This window comes from Melospiza georgiana, chromosome 20 (genome assembly GCF_028018845.1).
Source record: "Melospiza georgiana isolate bMelGeo1 chromosome 20, bMelGeo1.pri, whole genome shotgun sequence".
NCBI lineage: Eukaryota > Metazoa > Chordata > Aves > Passeriformes > Passerellidae > Melospiza > Melospiza georgiana.
The window spans coordinates 9,659,786-9,680,125 of record NC_080449.1 but is presented as its reverse complement, the minus strand read 5'-3'; the positions used below and the strand labels follow the sequence as shown (position 1 = coordinate 9,680,125).

Here is a 20,340-nt window from a genome sequence, read left to right as displayed (position 1 = left end):
TGATTCTCTGCATCATCATATTCCCTCTCAGCTTCCTCAGCTGAAAAACAGGAGTCATAATATTTCCTTACTTACAAAAGCTGTTAGGAGGATTATTGCATTGTTGTGAACTCCACAGATGAAAGGTACTACAGAAGAACAAACTGCAATTATTGTTTCAAACCTCTGCCCTAATCCTGTCATCCTTAACTTACTGAATAACACTTACTCAATCGAGGAAATCTTGCCACTACACTGAAGATGATCATTGGAAAAGATGAGTCTCTGTTATAATAAGAGCATTTATCCCCTTGTGTTCAACACCCTTCTGCCTGACACTGGAGTGATCTGAGTCATGTAATCTCCCCTTGCAGTGGGAATCTGTGGTTGTGATAGTGGAACAGGCACAGGTGAAAATCAGAAGCTTGCAGGAAGTACCTGTGGCAAAGATCAGAAAAACTGGTGTTCCCAGCAGCCCCTGATTCCTGCTAAATACTGTTGGATGCAGTCACACAAAGCACTGAGTGTGATCCATCCTCCCAAAACTCATCTGTCCCACAAAGTATCTCCTTTTCTGCTTCCATCCCCTCTGGGTTTCAAAACACTCAACACTTCATGACCAGAGAGGCAAAAAGTGCCAATGTTTAACAGCCCTGAAAACCACTCTGGTTTTGCACAAATAACATTTTTCTTTTTGAATCCTGTGCACAAAGCTTCTGAGATAGATGTAGATACCACTGGGCATTACAAGTTAAAAAGTACTGTAACAGCCAGGAATAAATACATGGCAGGTGTTCATTAACAAGACACTAATTGGGTAACTGGAGGTGCAGCATAAAAGACCACAGAGGCCAATTGAGAAGCTTTGGGTGAATCTGGGATGCTCCTCTGAGCTTGGGGAGTAGAGGAAATAAAGAGCTGCTGCTGTAGGTTCCTGTTTTATGGAAAAGCTGGTGTTAAGGTGTCTCAGAAGAGGCAGCCTGCTACATCTTGTGCATGAAACTGTGTGACAAAATCAGTTCAGAATTTAATTTAAAGATTACAACTCTTCCTCGGTTGAAGTGCTTTTACTTTGGCTTTGGTAACTTGAGCTTAAATGGTTCTGATTTGATTTCACTGTACCTCCTGAGGGGCTTATTCAAACTGAGTCAGCCTGTGCCTGTTTGGCTAAACCATTATCTAAACTCACTGCCTTGCATAAAGAAGGCTTTAGGGATCCCAAAATATGTTTGCTTTCCTAATCCCTTGGAGGATGCAGCAGGGTTCTTCAAGCACAAGTCTGCAGACCTACAGGTAGGTGTGTGAGTGACTGCTGTGTTCCAGGTTGAAAGCTGATAGTGGTGAAATCTCTGGGGACACTTTCCCACGTGAATTGTTTTGCCTGCTCAGCCTGCTGCATAATGAACATGACAATTTGGGATGAAACTCTCTTACACCCACCCTGGGTGAGATAAGGCAGATAAGGTGTAATTGGAGACTCCTTTTGGGTTGCAGTTTTGATGCACCCTTCATCATTGTGCCTCTGACAGTGGATTTGCAGTGAGGATCAAACCCCAGTGCCCATTCACTGTGAGGTGAGTGCCCTGCTGGCTTGGAGAGTTTAATGCTCTCACAGAGTTTCTGCTCTCTGGCTTCTCTTGTCTCTGCCTTTCTGCCTGCACTCCCCAATTTCTCTCTGCTCTGTGTCTGTTGCTGGGGTTGCTGAACACTTTGCATTAGGAGACCCCTGTTCAGCTCCTTGTGGCTCTGCCAAGTCTCACATTGCAGCCAACACTTCTTTTGTTGCACGAGTTTGTCTTAAACTAAAATATAAATACTTTTAAACCCTAAGCTTTCAGATTATGATTTAGCTGAAATAGAGTCTTTAGAGTGCATGGAGTCCATTTTTCCAAGTGTTCATAATGAATGCTCAGCCCATTTCTCCCTGCCCCCTCCCTTGGAAAGCTTCAGCTGCCAACTTTTCCCAGCCCCCATGCCTAGAGCTGCAGCAGTTTTCATTTAGGGGCTCTTTGGTCATGCTCATGATTTGGTGTCTGTGTATGTTATGGCATTCAGGAATTCCTACTCTGGTTATCCCTGTGGGATCAGGGACATCCTGGAGCAGGACAGTGCAGTCAAAAGAACTGCCCTGGCTGCCTTCAGCTTTCCAATGCTTTGATACACTTGTGATCTTTTAGATTGCCTTAAAAATGGGCTTAGAGCAGAACAATGGTAAAAAGTGCTCAAAAGTCCTTCCCCTTACTCACAGATATCTGGAATTCAGGACATTGTGGGCAGGGCAGAGTTCAGGTGGTGTTTTAAAGGGATTTCCTCTTTTTTGGCCATCAGGCTTGTGAACACTAGCTTGTGAAGTGTGGTGGTTGTCCTTAAGTAGACCCAGAATATAATTTTTTCTTGCTGCTTGCATGGTTTGTGCTCCTGCAGAGACCATTTGCTCTGGGTGGGGAGGTGACTTTGGGGTACCTGGTGGTCAAGTCAAAAGGGTCAGCTGGCAGGAAGGAAACCCAAGTCTCACACACTGACCCAGAGTGGGGTTTGGGTGTTGATGCAGATACACCAAATGCTGCCTTAGTAAATGTATCCAAGAGTGCTAGAGTTGTGAGCAAGTTTCTGGTTCCTGAAGTTGCACAAGCCTTGAAGTTGAGTGCCAAAAAGCCTTTTTAGGGGGGAGTTTGGCTAAGGCATGTGCACAATATTGGTTCCATCCTGAGGCAGCTGCAAGCCTGGCTAAATGGAATTCTCTTAAGCCTGTACAATCTTTCTGATTATATCATACCTCTGGAGAAATTTCAGTCCCATTGGTTGTTTTTTTCTAAAGCTAATCTTCTGGAAATAAGGTCTTTTAGTAAAACTGCCTTCACCTTATGGTTACAATAAACGGACTTATTAATTGGCATCAGCATGTGGCTGTCTGAACCAGCAGCGTGGCAGCCTCTGCTGGCACACGTGTCCACAGAGAAATCCCTTCACTCTGCCTTATTCCATCTTGGCACTCAAATGTTCCCCTCATTTATTTTCCAACAGCTCTATTATATTTTTTTTTTTCTGCAGCAATTCAACCATATTTTGGCTTATAACAATTTTTTTGTTTTAACTTCTGTTTGCAGTTGTGGATTTGCTTTAGGACATGGGCTGTGTGTGTCTGTTACTTGGAAGTGTTTTTAACAGCGCTGATGTTTGTTGATGCTTTTATGGTGGTGTGCTGGTGAAATTCACATTGTTGTTATTGTATACGTTAGATTAATTTCTGTTGTTTTCAGCAGTTGACAATGTTATGAAATGAACCAACCAGTGCAAACTACATCGGGCTGTGGGTTTCCTTGATGGATTTTTTTTGGCCGCTCTCTACTCCAGCGTGCATCGGCGGCGGGCTATTTTTATTGCAGCTCGTATTAGTTGTTGCGTAATACCTGCGAGAGCGCATTACCCAATGCAAACCGCGATTAAAAAAAAAAAAAAAAGAAAATACAAACAAAACAACACAACAAAAAAACAAGGGGGCGAGAGCAGTTGTGATTGCAGCTCGGCCTCCCGCAGCACGCGTGGGTCCCACGCGCGTTTCCAGGCGCACTTTTCAGGCTCTGCTCGCAGCTCGGGAGGCGCGACGCGGGCGGCCGGGGGAAGCCGGGATTTTCCCCGGCCATGTCTGCCCGGGGGACACCCGCCCTCCGCCCGCTCCGCGCGGCCCCGCGCCGCGGCTTCCCCGGGCCGAGCCCCGCCGGGCGCTTCCCCCGCCGGGGCCACGGCGTGGGGCGGCCCCGCCGCCCGCTGACCGGGGCATCACCCCTGCGTTCCCGTCCCCTGCCCGCCGCTCCGGGGAGGCCAAGGGGGGCCGGGGGGGACCCGCCGGCTTCTGGGATTTGTAGTGCGGGCTGCGGCCGCCGCTTCTCACCCGGCCCGGCCCGGGACTACGGTGCCCACATGGCCTTGCGCCCCGGCGCATGAGCGCTCGGGCGCTGTAGCGCATCTATTATACTGCCTTGCCGAGGATAAAAAGAAGAGCAACTGGAGGGACTGTAAGGCAAACGTTGCTGGAGCTGCCGGGGCAAAGTAATCTATTTAATCTTTCCCTTTATTTGTTAGATGCTTGGGTGTGCATTGCTAGCACTGGGCCATGGTTTCTGGAGGGAGGGGGGCCGGGGAAGAAGGGGGAGGAAAGCAAAACCCACTTGGGAAAGGCCAATGCTGAAATTTTTTTTTTATTTTTTTTTTCCCCTCCTCTCTTCTGCTCCTTCTTGTTGCGAGAGCCCCGCGTCGCTCCCCGCGGCCCCGCAGCCTTTGTGCGCCGCCACAATTGTAACAAAGCGCGGCGGGGCTGGCTGCAGCCTGGCCATTGATTTCCTCCCGGCCCCGCCGCTCCTGCCCACCCTTTTCTTCTTCTTCTTCTGCCGCTTCTTCTCCATCTTCTGCTCCCCCTCCCCTTCTCGCCGAGCGCCCGAAGACGCCCCGGCCGCAGCTGCGGCCCCGCCGAGCCCCGCGCCCCAACGCAGGACGGGCTTGCTTTGCTTGCTTTCTCTTCTCTCTTTTTTTTTTTTTTTTGGTTTTTCTTCTTCTTCCCCCTCTCTCGCTCGCTTTCCCTCGCTCGCTCTCTCTGCCCGCCATCTTTTGAAGGGGAAAATTAGGGGCGAAGAAAAGGAGGGCTCTTGTAAACAAGGAAAAAAGAAAGAGGGGAAAAAAAAAAAAAAAGAGGGAGGGAAGAGGAGGAGGAAAAAAAAAAAAGAAAATTTAAAAAATAGCGCGGAGGAAGGGGGGTGCTAGGCAGGCTCCAGCCCCCGGTGGCGGCGGTGCGCGGGTCCCGGCTCCCGTTTGTGTCGGGCGCGGAGCGGAGCCCGGGGCGGCCCCAGCCCTGGGCCAGCGCCCGCCTGCTCCGGCCATTTCCCCGCTGGCTCGGGAGCTGGAAAAAGGTCTGAGCAGGCAGCGGATGATGGGCTGGAAAGTGCGCCTTTCGCGTGTTGTCCGCGTCCGCATGCATTTATTTGTGTGTGTGTGTGTGTGTGTACCCAGCTGCTCCGCTCGTGTAAATATCCGGTGTTTACCAAACTTTTGCAAATAAATGGAAACCCAAGGGTTCGCTGCCTAAACTTGATACGCTTTCTAGGTGTAAAAAGAAACGCAGATCGCAGATTTATATATAGAAGTGTCACGCTATAAATAATGCTACCGATAATAAAATGTAAAACTTCAAAACTCAGCCGTCCTTCTCCTCCGTTTATACTTCTTGTTTGGGTTTGGCACCTCCCTGGGCGCTGGGGATAGAGCATTATTTGTAGCCTGCTTGGTTTCACTTTCAAACAAAGCTGTAGTGTTCAGGTCGCGGGTCTGTGTGCGTCTTTACGTGGTTGGGTCTCGCAGGGTGTTAATTCAGAACGTGTTTTCCTCCACAATTGACTTTTGACAACGTGGAGAATGTGTTCTGTCAGGTTCTGTGACAGTCGCAGAGTGTGGATGTTCCTTTCTGTTGATTTCTTCAGGAACCAAAAGTTACTAAAATAAACTTGTTTGGATGAGCAAATGTGCGGCTTTGCTAATATTTCAAACTTTTATATGTAGGTTTTGGGGTTGTTTTGTTTTGTTTGTTTGCCTTTTTTTTTTTTTTTTTTTTTGTTACATCTTAAGTTCCCTGACACTGGTAAATAATAGCAGGTTAGGAGCTGACATAATTAGCAAAGCACACCTGCTGTTCCTTGCTGGGAATAGAGAAGCACGTTTTTAATATGCTTATTAATTGTTTTAATGTGTACGGGCTGAGTGTGCTGGGGGTGTGTCTACATGAAACTGGAAGTTTAGTTTTAAAGCTGAAACTGTTGTCTTTAATTCACACAGTGCTAAGCCAAGGTATTAGAGGGGACTTGGTGACTACCATATGTGCTGCAGGATCTGGGTGACAAGTGCAGAATAAATATGCATCGATCAAAACAAACAAGAAGTCCCCAAAGCAGTTTGGTTGCTTTACAAGCAGAAAAAGCCATGATCTGTATTGCTTACAACTCCCTCAGTGCTTGAGTGTTCTGTGAATGCAGGTCCTGCCTCCTGATCTGCAGATCACAGCACTAGCAGACTGCTGGCTGCCTCATTTTTTTAGCACAGAAGTTTGGGGAGTTTTTAATAATACCCCGGGAGGCTCCTGCTGAAACAGAGTAACTCCAGACCTCAAAGCCTTCCTTTTTGGAAAGAAGAAATGCTAAGATTGTGTATTTCTTTCTCTTTAGTCTGCGCTGGATAAAAATACTTGTGCTTATTTAGTGTTTTGAGACAATGTTTAATAAAAGGGTTGGGCAGGGGGTAACAGTCTTATACAATCTTCAGCAGAAGCTTGATTGCAATATTGTCTCTCCAGTGCTGAGACAGTAGCTATTGCACTGAAAGGCTTTTTAGTTGTAGTGACCTATGCATGCAGAGTTTAAATTAAGAAAGAATGCACGTGCAATGTGAAGTGTCTGAGGGGTGTTTTTAAAGCTGACTCTGGAGTGTTTGTTCTGTTATCTTCACATAAAAACTAGGCTTCTGGAAATAAAACTGGTGTCATAGAAGCACCAAAGTGCTTACAAAAAGTTTAGTTCTTGTCATTTAATAAGTATTTAGAGGAGAAGCATGTTGAAGGCTGAGTTCCAGCTCAGTAAGCGTGCTGGGCAGCCTTGCCCTTGCAGTGCCTGTCTTTAAAGAAGGCTGATTTTGTTATTAGTCAGTGTCTGCAAATGCAAATGTTTCTGTGGGCTTCATAGCTGCTTGTGTCTTTGCACTGCTGTGTGCAGTGACAGAAATCACAGTTCTTAATAATCCTGCAAGAGGCCTCTTTGCTGAGTTAAGAACTGTGTGTTTAGAACTCACCACTTAAGGTGGAGTGAGTCCAGTGGGGTTTTTGGTGTCCTCAAACCTCACTTGCAGGCCAGGCGTGCCTGCCCGAGCTGAGGGTTTCTCCCTGTGAGGCTGAAGGCAGTGCACACGCTGGGCTGGGGCTTCCCAGAGTTTTCCCAGGCACATCTTTTACCTGCTGCATGTTCTGAATGATGCTGTCTAGTATTTACCATTTCCCGTGGAGGGGAGGCACTTGTGCAGTGGGGTGTGGGTTTCCAGCCAAGCCCTGCTGCACTCCTAGAATCTCATTCCTCCTCCCGGGAGTAATCTGGGAGCCTGATCTCTCTTGTTGACAGCACAAACAACTTGGGAGTCAAATCCCTCTCCTCGGCAGCAGCTGAGTGATGTACTATGGTCTCATATTTCAAAGGCTTAATTACTTTTACAAAATATATTACTCTGTCTTCTTTGGTAAGCTATCAGGTGCTTTCAGCACAGGCAGAGCTACACTTTGCTAAATAAATGAACAGAGAGTGTTTTGCATCTCAGTGTTGTTGATTGTTTCTCTTTAATCCTGGTTGCTCCTTCTTTGCTAATTTGCAAAATTCATTAATCCTCAGTGGGTTTCCCAATCATTACCATGAGCCATATGTTTTGTTTTGTATGTAGTGTTGGTTTTTTTGATTTGGTTTTGTTTTATTTCAATTTGCCACGTTTTTCTTTAGTAGTAGCCCAGAACTGTGTTGCAAGCAGTGGAGTTGTGGGAGTTGGGAGGGAGCCATTGTGTGCTGTGCTGCTCAGTGAGCTGTCAGGATATTTTGGAAGGGTCTGTGCATCTCCAGCTTTTCATTCCACAGGATCTCACTGCGACATCAGGGTTGTTTTGTCAATCATTAGTGCTTGTTGGAGGTGAAAAACTTTGTTTCTTTCACTAACTCTTTAACCCACTTGTTGCTAAAGCCAGTGTTGGAAGGATGTAAATTCTTCTGGAGAGCAGTGCAGAAATGTTCTGTAATGTGTTGTGTTTTCTAGCAGTCCTTTTCCCTTCTTCTTGATTAGATACTGACTGAAGAAACTACTCACCTCTGTTTTGTGTTCCTTATGCACCTTTCCAGGCCTTGGTCTCTTTTCAGCAGATGTTGTCACATTTGGAAGGGTTTCAGCAGTGTGGATGACCTGGTCAGAGGAGTTTCTCTTCTTTTCTGGGAGCAGGGTTTTCTCCTCTCCACCAGCATTGCAACAGGTGTAGCAAAAACAATCTGAGGTGAAATTTCTGTGCTTGAGGGAAAGATCTGGAAGAATTTCCCTGTCTGCACTGATCCCATTTACTGTCAAACCTTGAGATTTAGACTCGGATGTGATTGACACTGGTCTGCTTTGGGAATAATCCTGTTTGTTCCTGCCTTTCCTTTAAAGAGAGAGAAGCAGGGGCAGGAAAGGATTGCTGTTCCACTCTTGAGGTTTGTACTTGGAGAGCTTTCCTGACACAGCTGCAGTGCCATCCATGCAGAGCATGCACTGGCACAGAGGTACAGGCAGAGATGTTCTTCATTGTGGCTGACTCTCCTGCAGGAACCAAACCCTGCTTGGATTGAAGAGAATGCACATTTCTTCTTCTGGTACTTTGTCTTTTCAACTGCTCAGCTCAGCCTTGTGTAACCTCACAGAGGGTGCCTGGTTGGGGATCTCCCTTTCTCAAAACCCATCGATATGGCCATGCTGAGATTAATCTGTTTTCTAAAACTGCCCTGGTCCATTGGTTTGCCTATAAGCAAGTGCAGAGTTTGCAGTCCAGAGCTTTTTGCTGGGAGGGGCTGTAGGATGTAGCTGCCTTTTTGCTTACCAAGGCTCGTTTAGGAACTGTGTTGTGCTGTGAGCTGTAGTGAAAGTGGTAAATGGAGCACATGTGTAAGAATTGTCTGAGTTTAGTGGAGAATGCTGTTCCTTCCTGGAAAGCATTGCTTTTTGCTGTTCCTTCTGGAAAGCACTGCTTTTTACAGCTTTTCTCTTGCTACTACAGTCGTGCTCAGGGTCTGTGAAATAATGTTGAAGTGCAGCACTTCAGTGAAGAGAAGAGGGAATATTCCTCTGAGTTTCCCCTGGGGTAAGTGCTTACCTGAGTGAGTGGGAGTGTTCTGGATCAGTGTATTCCTTTCCTGGGCAGGAACAAGCCACAAGGGAATCCATTGGGATGCTTGTGTCCACACTGCCATGGTCATATTTCCTTGGACTTGAGCTTCATCCATATGCAGGAGCTCTGAGCAGCTTAGGGCTTGTGTGCTCTAAGCCGTGGGTGCTCTCAGCAGGAGCTGTGCTGGGGAGGCTGTGTCCTTCTGTCCATCTGTCCTCAGCACTGTTCCCTGGGGGTCTGAGGCAGTAGGGAGCACCTTCCCCCCTTTTCCTGGATAAGCAGCCTCTGCTCCCTGCATAGGGAGGGGTAACTTTAAGATCCAAATTTTTCCCTTTTTTGCAGACCGTTTGGGGATTTAATTCAAGCTCAGAAACTGCTTTGATGCTCTCTAAGGGAGCGACAGCAGCTTAAGTACCACAGTTTGTTCACACCTCAGCTGACCTGGAACTTCCTTGCATAGCTGAGCAAGTTTATGGATCTACCCAACCTTAGCAAAATCACTTTTCATCGGAAGTAGCAGAGCCCATAGAGCCTTTTGTGCTTGTGTGGCTGTGTTTGCTTTAAGTTAACACACGGAGTTATTCCGGGACAATGTGCTTGTTCAAACACAGGGCACTTCAATTGCTTTGGAAACAGATAAAGCCAAGCTGGTGGGAGTGTGCACAGGGGATGAGTGGTGGTCTTCAATGGGAGGGTGACTGCTGTGACAAGTGGCTGCTCTGCCTGCAGAGCTGCAGTAATTCCTTGGCGTGTGGGGCTCTTACCCTGCCCCATTAGCAGCTCTAACGTTACTGTGGCTCAGCTAACAAGCAGTATATTTATGTCATGGTAATTCAATCCCTTCCATTTCATCCTTCATCCCCTTAAACTGACTTGATTGTTGTGTATTGATTTTAGGTGGACTTTGCATGGGAAAGGTGCAGTGCTGTAGTTGTAAACCCAGAGCATGATTTAAACCAGTGGCAGCTCATCCATTTTTACTACACTTGTAATGCTTTTTGTCCTGAAATTAATTGTTCTTTTTCAAAATAGTAACTTTAATCATTTAAATACATAAAAACAAATTTAAAAGTTAAGTAGGAGAAAGTGTTGGAGCACAAGAAGTGTATAAGGGAACTTGTTGATGAAGATAATTTCTCTAATGAATCACTTTGGTTCTGCTCTGTACAGTGAAATGCTTCAAACAAGTTAACAGATGGATCTGGGTCTGTTTATTAGAAGTCTGTCTATGTTTGCATGGAGCTGCCCCTAAGGAGAACATCTGTAGCACTTGTAAATCATATTAATAACGCTGATATATGGCCTTGCAGAACTGGTGGTGTAAGGGAGAACTGCAGTGGAGGTTCTTGGCTCCACAGAGCAGGAAACAACTCTTTAAATAGCTAATACAGAGGAATTAAATGCTATTTGCGAGGGCTCTGTATTTTATACTTTGCTCAGAGTACTTTCTGTACTTAGTTTTGTAAAGAGGAGGTGATCTTCCTGCTTCTGTAGCCTCTTAAACTCAGCTGGAAGTGGAATTTGACTGTATCTAACCCCCCCTCCCTAGCAGGTGCCACTAAAGACCTTTTGGGTGTTGTGGTTTATCTTTTAGAAATGTTTTTAAAGAGTGCTGCAGTGTGGGCAAAGGGATAAAGCAGATGGCAGTTTTAGCTTTGCACTTTCTTCCAATGACAAGGAGTGTTGTACTTAGTCAGGAATTTGTTTCCAAAAACCCCAGTGATAGTATTTGAACACTCTGTAAATACAAGTTCCTTTGTGTTCTTGATTCTTTTTTCCCCTTTCTTTAAAATTGGTGCAACCATAACACTGAGAAGGAGTTAATCTGTAAATGTGTGGGAAAAGGCTAATGACTTTAATTGCAGATGGCAGTGGAAATATTGATATCCCCATTTTCCAAGTGGGGGATAACCAGCCTGCAGCCTGGGGTGTCCGACCTGTCAGCAGGCTGGCTTGTAGCAGGAGGTTTTGTAATTCTGTGCAGGTACAGCAGATGCTCAGAGATGCTCTGCCCAGCGGGGAAGTAGTTGAGCTCTTGTGGCTTTTTTTTTTTCCTTTTTTTAGACTTTTCTTCAAAAAGCTTTCTGTCCAATAATCTCTCTTTTTGGAAATCAAAGTGCAGAGAAAGAAACAATCATGACAAAACCTGTTGTGGAGAGGCTCTGTGTCCTTTATTCACTGCATGCTGAATCAAACAGAGCGAGTTTGAGGCTTTTCCTTGTGCTCTAAAAGTACACAGAGCACCATAGGCTGATTGAAAAGAGGAAGGGCTGACTTTTTCAGGACTCAGATGTTTAACTGTGCACATCACATCCTTTTAAAACGCAAAAAAATGAGGGTATAGATGTAAAATAATCCCATTAGGAGTTCTGGACCCTGTATGGGTGTTGCCACGTTCTGCTTTACTGGCTGCACCTAAATGCTGCTGCTGTGCATGCATTGGCTGAAACTTGGGACAGGGCCAGAGTGTGTGTGGGTTTTTTTGTTCTCATTTCAGTTAGTTTGGTTTGTTTTTAATAATTTATCTGAAATACAGTGTACTGACCTGAAATTGGCAGAATGGTTTGCTGAAGTCACAGGATGAGTGCTCAGGAGTGTCACTGTTGGAGAAGGGAGGCTGTAAAGGAATAGGGGAAATGTGGGAAATCAGATATGGAGGCAGAGCCCTGAAGGAGATGGGTTGTGATGCTTTTAGCCTGTAGTTCAGACAAGTATTCCGGGTGTGATCCAGCATTTAACAGCAGCCTGTGGTCAATCACATTTTTAAACTGAATGAAACAGGGAGCTTTCACTTCTGTCTCCTCACTCTGTTCATCCCTCCTTTCTCTTGCCTTTCTCTATGTTTTGTTTTCTCCCAGAGGGGGTAGGTTAGCTGCCTGCTTCCTCTTGCAGTTTATCTGCTTGGTAGTGTTTATATCTGTTTCTATCCACCAGTTTTGTTTCCTGAAGGAATACAAGCAGAGGCAGCCCCAGGCTGACTTCTGCTGGAGCCCCTGAGTATCAGGTTAAGACTATTCAGCATTATCATCCAGTTCTGAAATGATGAGCAGCCTCAGCCTGCTGCTTGTCACTGGGGTGGTGTGTCCAGGATGGACCTGTTGCTCCTGCACTTTTAGCTGGCTGGTTTCTTCTTAACAACTCTCAGCAAGTGATTTTTCTTTTGCTCCATGTGCATTTTCTGATGGCTGGGCAAGCAGGAATTCAGAGATTCCCTGTTACAAGCAAGTTCAAGCTGAAGGAACATCAGTTTGTCACATAGTTCGTCTCCCACTTTCAAAGCAGTTGGTGATGCTGATGTGAAGGATCTTAGAAAGGGTGATTGTGGTTCAAACCCAGGTGAGAAAATGGATTTGTATTTCTGATTGTCCTTGAAGTGTGGATTTGAATGCAAAACCAGAGGTGAGTAGAAGTGGAAGAGTGGATTCTGTCCCTCTGTGAAGCTTTAAGTGATAGTAATTCCAGAAACAGAGAGAGGTGGAATAACAAAGAAGGCATCTAGCAATTTGTGCCAATTCTGAGTTTGCAGAATTGCCCAGCCTGCAGAGGTTGTGACTGAGTCTGTGGAGTCTTTTTGCTGTGCCCTTCAGCAAGCCTTGAATTTGGGGGTCACCAGAAGTTTTCCACTCCTTGGGCATTTTTCATATAAACATGGAGATATCTCTTCTTGATCAGGTTGCAGTTTCTTTCTGTGCTGTTATAGGAAATGTGATGGCAGAGATCAGGATCTCCTTGTGCAGTGGGATTTCCCTTGCTGGGATCCTGTTCTTCTGCAGCTCTGGGTGGCACTGACACCCTCAGATCTCCCAGCTGTTGTGACTGAGGCAGTGCCAGCACCCACACTTCTGATCAGCCTGAGAGGAGTCTCCAGCTCCAGATGTGCAGCACTGAACCTCCCTTATCACTTTACCTCTCTCTAACAGCTGGAAAAGGAATTGACTCAGGTGGAGAAACCACAAAGTGTGCAGAGCTTAACTTTGTTCCTGCCTGTGCTTAAATCTTCCTTAGAAAGAGATTTATCTTGATTGACCAATTAGTTGTATCTTGCAGGGGATAAGTCTGCAGAACCCTCTGTGGTGAGGTGCTGAGCCACAGAGACCTTGCAGCTGGGTGAGAGGGGAAAGCTGCTGAGCACTTTGCAGGATCAGGCTTGAAGTGGTTCCTGAATCCCAGAGGCCTGGGCTGCTGCCTGTGTTGTGGTTTGCACTGCACTTCCAGTGTGCCCTCAGCCACATTCCTGCCTCCCTGAGCTCTCCTGCCCCTTGTCCTGCTCCTGACACGTTGAGAGCATGGATGGTGTGTGGCTGTGTGCCAGCACCTTCCCAGTGCTTCCTTTTTGCCTGATGTCCCAGGCTGCAGGGCTGCTGCTCCATGGGGGCTGCAGTCACCCCTACAGATGGTAGGAGTTGCCAAATAAGTGTGCGGTGCACTGGATAGGAGGGAAAATTTGCTCCAAGCAGGATCTTTTGGCTGTCTGGTTTCTCCCTGGCTCTGCCCCCCGTTAGGTGCTGTGGGTTCAGCCCTGTGGGTCACACAAGATAATTCAATTCCATTGCGTCTCCACCTTTCCCCTCTGGGGGAAAAATGGCACGAGCAGAGTCTGCCCAGACATGTGGTTATCCCAAACACTTCACTAGCTATGCCAAATCTCTTATGTAAAAGCCCAACAGTTTTATTTTCCATTGCCATAAAGGTGTAATTTGTGTGTCTTGTGAGAGGCACAACCACCAGCATTTTCCTGTTAAGCACCTCCCCATTCCCATCCTGCTGATTTGGATGTGTGAGCCACCAGCTACTCCAAGTACTCTGGAACCTGTTCATAGATCTCATTTATTACAGCTGAGCATTAAGTTAACTTTTCCATGATAGGCCACCCAGTTAATTTGCTGAAATACCTCCTGGCTGATTTTTTACAAATGCAGTTCAGCTTATCTGAGTCCAGACCTTACTGCAGTCAGGTCTCAAGGCTGGCTGAGCTCCTTCAGTCAGGAATCCAACACAGAGTGAGCTGAGTAACCACTCACTTTTCCTTCCTCCTGCAGCCTTTTTAACAAACCCCTGTAACTCAGGAGCTTGCACAAAACCAACATAGTCTGAGTTGAAATTTGTCTCTGTGTTTTCCACAAAAAGCAGGGCAGGAAGAGCTGTCCAGAGGTCATTCTGTCCTCCCCAGTGCAAAGGAGGGTCAACCATGCCTAATTCATTACTGACATTGGTCACTTAAAACTGTTCTCAAAGCCAAATTCAAAGCTATGAGAATGAACTTGGTTTAGTGTTAAGCATCACTCCCTGCATTTGAAACTGCAGCCTTTAGAAATCAGTTGAGCCCCATTTGATTTATGTGTGACATGCAGCTAAATTCCTGCTCAGACTTGATCAGAAGGTGCTTCCTGTGGCATTAGTGACTTGGGGGAGAGAAATACTCTGGCCTCAAATTATCAGAAAGTCTGTCACTTTCTTTGAGATGCCTAACAGTGTTTGTAAGTCTCTAATGCTTTTATTAGAGTGACTTTTGGCTACCCCTGGGTTTGAAGGCATCTCATCAGAGATCTTACAGCAGCGTGAATTGCAGGGAGCACTGAGTAGGCATCAAAACTAAAGACCCCATAAATTCCCAGTTACTCCTGGCTGATTTCTGCCTACTGGTTAGGCTCCTTACTGAGGAAACACCTGCTCTTATAATAGCCAAGGAGAGAGCAAGGGTAGGAAAGCCATCTGCATAATCTAATGAGCATTAAACCAACCAAGTCAAAAGCCAAGGAACTGACTTAATCTGCTGTGATCTTTTCCCCTCCCTTGTGCAGAGGTGAGCTCAGGACACAGTTGCATCTCCCAGTCTCAGGATGTTATTAAGGCAGTGCTCAAAATAATATGCATGAAAAGCAAATCTGTGATGTGTGGAATTAATGATTTGGGAGACAGCAAGGATGGCTGAGTGGACTTTCAGAGTGCTGCAGTGTGCCATAGGAGCACTGCAAGCCAAATTCCCACTCCTGCAGGGAAGCAAAGTGTAAATCCCAGTGTCTTGAGGGGGTGGCGTGTAGTGTGTCTGTCTGCCAGGGCAGGGTTGGCTGATAAAGCAGCTCGTCTGTCCTCAAGTCTTGCTCTCAAATTGCACATCCCTTGTGTTTGAAGACACCATCCCTGCTGACATGTTAGTAGGTACTGAAAGCTGCCTGAAGTTCAGTTCCTCTGTGGGGTGGGAAGGGAATGCAAAGGAGGAGGAAAAGGAGGCATCCACGAGTTTTGTTTCCTTCTGAGGAGATTGATGTAACCCTTAATTTCCACAGCCATGGAATGAAATGGGTACAACCCTTATTAAATAACCTTACCTGACTTTGTATTGAGGTTCAGTAGTGCTAAACCTCTCCTGCAGAGAAAGTAAGATGACCAAGGCTGGGCTACTTCTCTCACATGGTAGCCAATCTGAACAAACTTCCAATTGTTGGGAAAAAAAGAGACTGAGACTCTGCTTTGGAGGCTGCAAGGAGCAATGCTTGGAGCAGCTTGGAGGACACTGCTCTGGCTGCCCTGCTGGCAAATTTTGGGTCTGGCTGCTGACTGGGGCGCTGTGAGCAAGTCACCTCACCATGGTGTGAAGTGTGAGTTGTGAGCAGCAGCCCTTTGAGGATTGAGCAGGGTCTTTGTGTGTGTGCGCAGAGTGTGAGCTGCTGAGGGACCTTGGTCTCTGCCCAGCCTCTGTGTGCTACTGTAATGTAAATAAAAATGTGCAGATAACAACGAGGTCAAGGAACATCTCTCAAACGCGATAATTTTCCCTGATGGGAAGATTTATGTGGCTGTTTCTTTGCCGAGCTGGAGTTCTGCCAGATTTTGATCAATGTCCAAGTAACCACGCAGAAATACTATACCAAGGAGAGGGGAAAACCAAGGAGTTGTGGGACTGCCAGGCTGCTGTTATGTTTGTTTAATTATTTTATTCAAAAGAAATTAAGTAATATTTAAGGTAGTAGTAATTTGAATTGAATAGTTTAGAAAATATATAAATAAGGGATAATTAGATTTTAATAATAGCGCATAAGCAAAAGATACTGCGGGGTATGGAGGGCAGAGTTTTGGGATTTTTGTTACTTTACATACAAATTTATTAAGTGAAGATTATTTTTTATATGCTATATGTTAATGTTATTTTTTCTCATTTTTGGTTTGTTATATTTTTATTTTTGTTTTTATTATTACTTTTATTATGCATGCATTACTACTTGGTTTGGTGGTCACACAAGTCTTTGGGGGTTGTTTGGGATGAAGATTTCTCTTTTTTTTGTTTTTTGACTTACTTCTGGGTTACACATGTGCACTAAGCTAATATAATGTAAGTTAAGACTAACGTACTGCTGCATTTACATATTAAGGTAATAAATTTCTTATAATTAGTATTTTCTGGGACTTAATTAGGTTTTTGGTCATTTTTAGCAACTGTATCTTTACCTTCTTTTTTGTGGTCTTTGAGAATATCTGCTGAGAAGAGGGGTGTGGAGCTTCTCTCTCTTTTTTTTTTGGTATTACAACCTTTAACTGTTTTATTATTTTTAAATATTAATTACTGTATCAATATTGATTACTGTTTTAATTTTTATTAGCACGAATCATCCTTATTTATCACACTGCCATAAAGCTTGTGTAAGTTTGCAATCAAAACAAACCCCATCGGGTCCTGCACAGGAGCAAAGCATCCGTTAAATGCTGGGCACTGCCAAAGGAAGTGGCAGAGCCTTGGCTGGAGCAGCAGGAGAGCTGGCACACTGCACTCTTCGTGGGCTTCAGAGCTGCTTTAAAACAGTCCCCACCTCTGCAGACAGGAAAATGTTCTCCTGCTAGTGCAGGGAATTATTGACATGTTTTCTCCATGCCTGCTGTCTCTCTGCTGACTGACCCTGTGTGAGGGATTCAATGGAAGAAAAGGTTTTTTTAAAAGAAAAAATCCATCCAACCTAGCTGGGTTTTTTGATGCCTGGTTTGCCACACTGAGCTTAAACTCCAAGACTTAAAACCTCCCTTCTTTGAGGTTTTGGGTTTTATTTTTAATTACTATCTCAAATTGAATAAGAAGGAAAAGCAGTGTTCACTCCTTGTGTATGACAGCACTTCAGGGTGTATTCTAAACTTGCAATATCAAAACCACTTCTGCAGACAGAAAAATCAAGAATAACTCCTGCTACTTGAACATTATAGGCCTGAGGAGCAGGATAAGTAGTGATTTAAAAATTAAAATTTAAGAAGATATTACTGCAGGGATAAAAGAAATCTCACCTTAGCCCCTCACTGGAAGGTGCACGTTGTGTCTGGTTTTGACAGTCTGCACTCCAGGCTTGTACAGTGATGTCCTGAGTCACTGCCCCTAATAGTTGAAATATTTATTGATACCAGTGCAGTTTCAGAGGGTGCTGGAGTGCTGAGACAAGAGCTGTGTAGTTCAATTCTACCTGTAATTATGGGACAGTTTGTAGAAGCTTGCTTAATTTTTGTCTGTGGCTCTACTAAAGTGTCCTCTTGGGTGATTTGTGTGGTAATTTGGGGTGTCAGATGGTCAGAGCTCTCACTTCCCTCTCTTAATAAATGATGTTTCACAGGGGCTAGATTTATCAGGCATTAATTTATCTTTAATTCAAAGTCATTGCCTTTTAGACATTTCCAAAGCATTTTTACCCTCATCTTCCAGATTCCTTGTAGTCCTGCTTTTTGCATTCATAAAAATGATACCATTTTGAGTTTTTAAAGGTAAAAGAATGGCTGTAGAAGCAAATTCTTAGTTTTAAAATTTACAAAGTGATCCAATATCAAAGCAGCTTCCCCAGCAAATAGTGAGGAAGCTGCTGGACCAAGGGTTAAAGGTACAGTGAGGCACATTAAAGCTTTATTTATGGCCGGACAGTACTTCCAGTGCTGCCAGATAGTCCAGGTAGCTATTTCTGTCTTCTGCAGGATCCAGCAGTTCTGTGCCAGTGCTGCTGGGAGGTTTGAGCCACTTTTGGCTGTAAAATTCAGTGTGTTGGAGCAGGGAACCGACCAAGTTGGCTGTCATGGTTCTGCCCCTCCTTGTTTTGGTAATGTTCTTAATTAAAATCCTTTCTGAGTTGTGTCACTGATGACTGTTCCATGCTTTTATGTGGACTGTACAAGCCTTGTTTAAGCTTGAGGATCAAAATGGCTCTGTGGGGAGGCAGTGCCTGTGCCAGGGAGTTTTCTCTGCTGGGTGGGGACAGAAAGGAGCTGCCACTATCTCCATGGCACAGGTGAGGAGCTGTGGGGTGAAGATATTGAAAGCCTTGGCTAAGGTCAGGGAGAAGAAGTCTGAGAGAGATAGGAGCTATGGATCTGTGGTCTGTTGAATGACAGTTCTGGGATTTAATACAAATTAATTAAAAATCCTTATCAAATTGGAGTTTGAGAGGTAGGACATGAGGAAATTGAAAGGAAAAGAGACTCATATTTAGCCTCAGGTTATTTAAAGGGAAGACTTAAGTTACACTTCATAGTTTGAAACTTGTGACCCAAATGCTCTCTAGCAGTAGGAATTGCTCTCCGTGGGTGTTTTATTCCCCCTCAATCCTTGCACTGGATTCAGTTTGTTAATCAAGAAGACAGCAAACAAAATGTTTCAGTGGTGGTCACCAGGGACCTGCAGGCAGCCTTGCATTCTCTGGGATGATGGATGTTGCTCAGAAACCTGAATCCATGCAGGGAGCTCCCCAGGAGGAGACTGAGTGAAACTTCCTAATTATCTTTTTTTGTTGCTTTTAATTCTTTCTCTATTTACCCCCCTCGATCTGAAGATTGAATTTTGCAATATTTCTGCTGCTGCTTTGACTTGATGGAACACCGGGAGAAAATCCTTCCCCAAATCTGAAATCCCAAATAACATTTTAGTTATGAAATTCCATGTCCAGGGGATGCCAGGACCCCTTTTGTCTGCTTGCTGATCGCCAGCAGCATGAGCACATGAAAAACCAATCCTTTTGGAGCTAAACTGGGCTCCTGAGTTATCAAAAAACAGGGACCATGATTCTGGAGCTATACAAGAGAGTCCTGCTGGCATTTTTCTCCATCCTTGGAATGTAGTGGGTGTTGAACAAATGGTGGCAGCATCAGAACTGGACTTGGCTGTTTCCTGCACAGATAATCACATGTATTCACACAGGGGTTTGGTTTAGGTTTTCAGCAGTTCCCTCCCTCTCTGCTGCAGATCTGTTTGTTTGTACACAGCTATTTTGGTAAAATTTCCCCAAGTTAGGTATGTGTTTACTTTTTGCCTTCATCTAATCAGCAGCTCACAGGGTAAGTTGATGTTCTATATTTAGTGCAGATATTCAGTAGAGATGATTAGGGCTGTATTAATGCAGAGGTTTTTGGGTTTTTCCTAGGATGTCTCTCTGCTTTTACATTGCTTCTGTCCCTGCTCATGCTTCTCTGTTCAACCAAAAAGTATATTTGTATGGATTTCTAAACATATTTAAAATAATTTGCCTCTGGAAAGTGATTGTGGTCTGTTTGCCATGAGAAGAGTAGCTGCAGTCCTGATGTGAGCTGAAATATCCAATGTTTATGGAAGATGACATAGCAAAGCTGTTTACCATATGCTACACAAGGCTCAGTGATACTGGGCTATTTTTACCTCTGCAGTTTGCAGAGAGAAAACCAGAATACAATAATGCAATTTATGTGTTCTCCTCTGTTTCAAATGTGTCTTTGAGAGAGAACATGACAGCACTGTCTGAGCCAGGTCACGGGATATCAGTGTAACACCAGTTATTATCTGAGCCTGGGTCTCTAAACTTTAATATAAAACTGAGGTCAAAACCAGTCAGGTGCATGCAGGAAGAGGCATAATAAGACATTTATGAGATTCAAAGCGCAGATCACTTCAAATTGGGTTGATTTTGGTGACACCTTTCACTCTCAGTAGTTCACAGCATCTCCCTTTGCCCCTTCTTTCATTTCCCTGGACTGAGATCCTCTGGCAGCTGCTGTCTGCTTCATTGTGGGATTTCAGCAGAGCCCTGTGAGCTGACTGGGGGCCAGGCAGCATGGGTTTAGAGACAATTCAGTTCAGCTGGCATGGAGTTGGAAGCTATGGATTTAGCACCTTGCATCAGTGCATTCATGGAATCTGCATTGCATCCTAACTGTGCTCCCTGAGTGAATTCTTGGGTTGCCCTAAGTGTTTTCTTGACATGAAGATGCTCTCTGAGCCAGCTAAAGCAAGAACTAGTCCCATGGAGCTTGCTGTGTATGCAGGCTTTGAATTTGGGAGTTCCACTGTCTCTTGGATCTTGAACTGTTCCCATCTCCAAGATAAACTGTGCCACAGGAACAAAGCCAATGGGGTAAAGAGGGTGAAGAGCCTAAGTTTAAATACCGTCCACAGAAGAAATGTCACAACCTGCCTGCTTCAAAAACCTCTATTTACACCCTTCCCT

At 45.0% G+C, this 20,340-nt stretch overlaps 1 protein-coding gene across 1 annotated transcript in view; it reads left to right on the top strand.

Moving 5' to 3' along the window:
* Positions 1 to 3,939: 3,939 nt before the first annotated feature.
* The window catches only part of BRD3 (bromodomain containing 3), a 39,001-nt gene continuing 22,600 nt past the window's right edge, over positions 3,940 to 20,340 (top strand). Inside the window, exon 1 of the mRNA XM_058037982.1 lies at positions 3,940 to 4,029. The gene's annotated coding sequence lies outside the window, so the exon portion shown is untranslated. The remainder of the gene's footprint in view (positions 4,030 to 20,340) is intronic.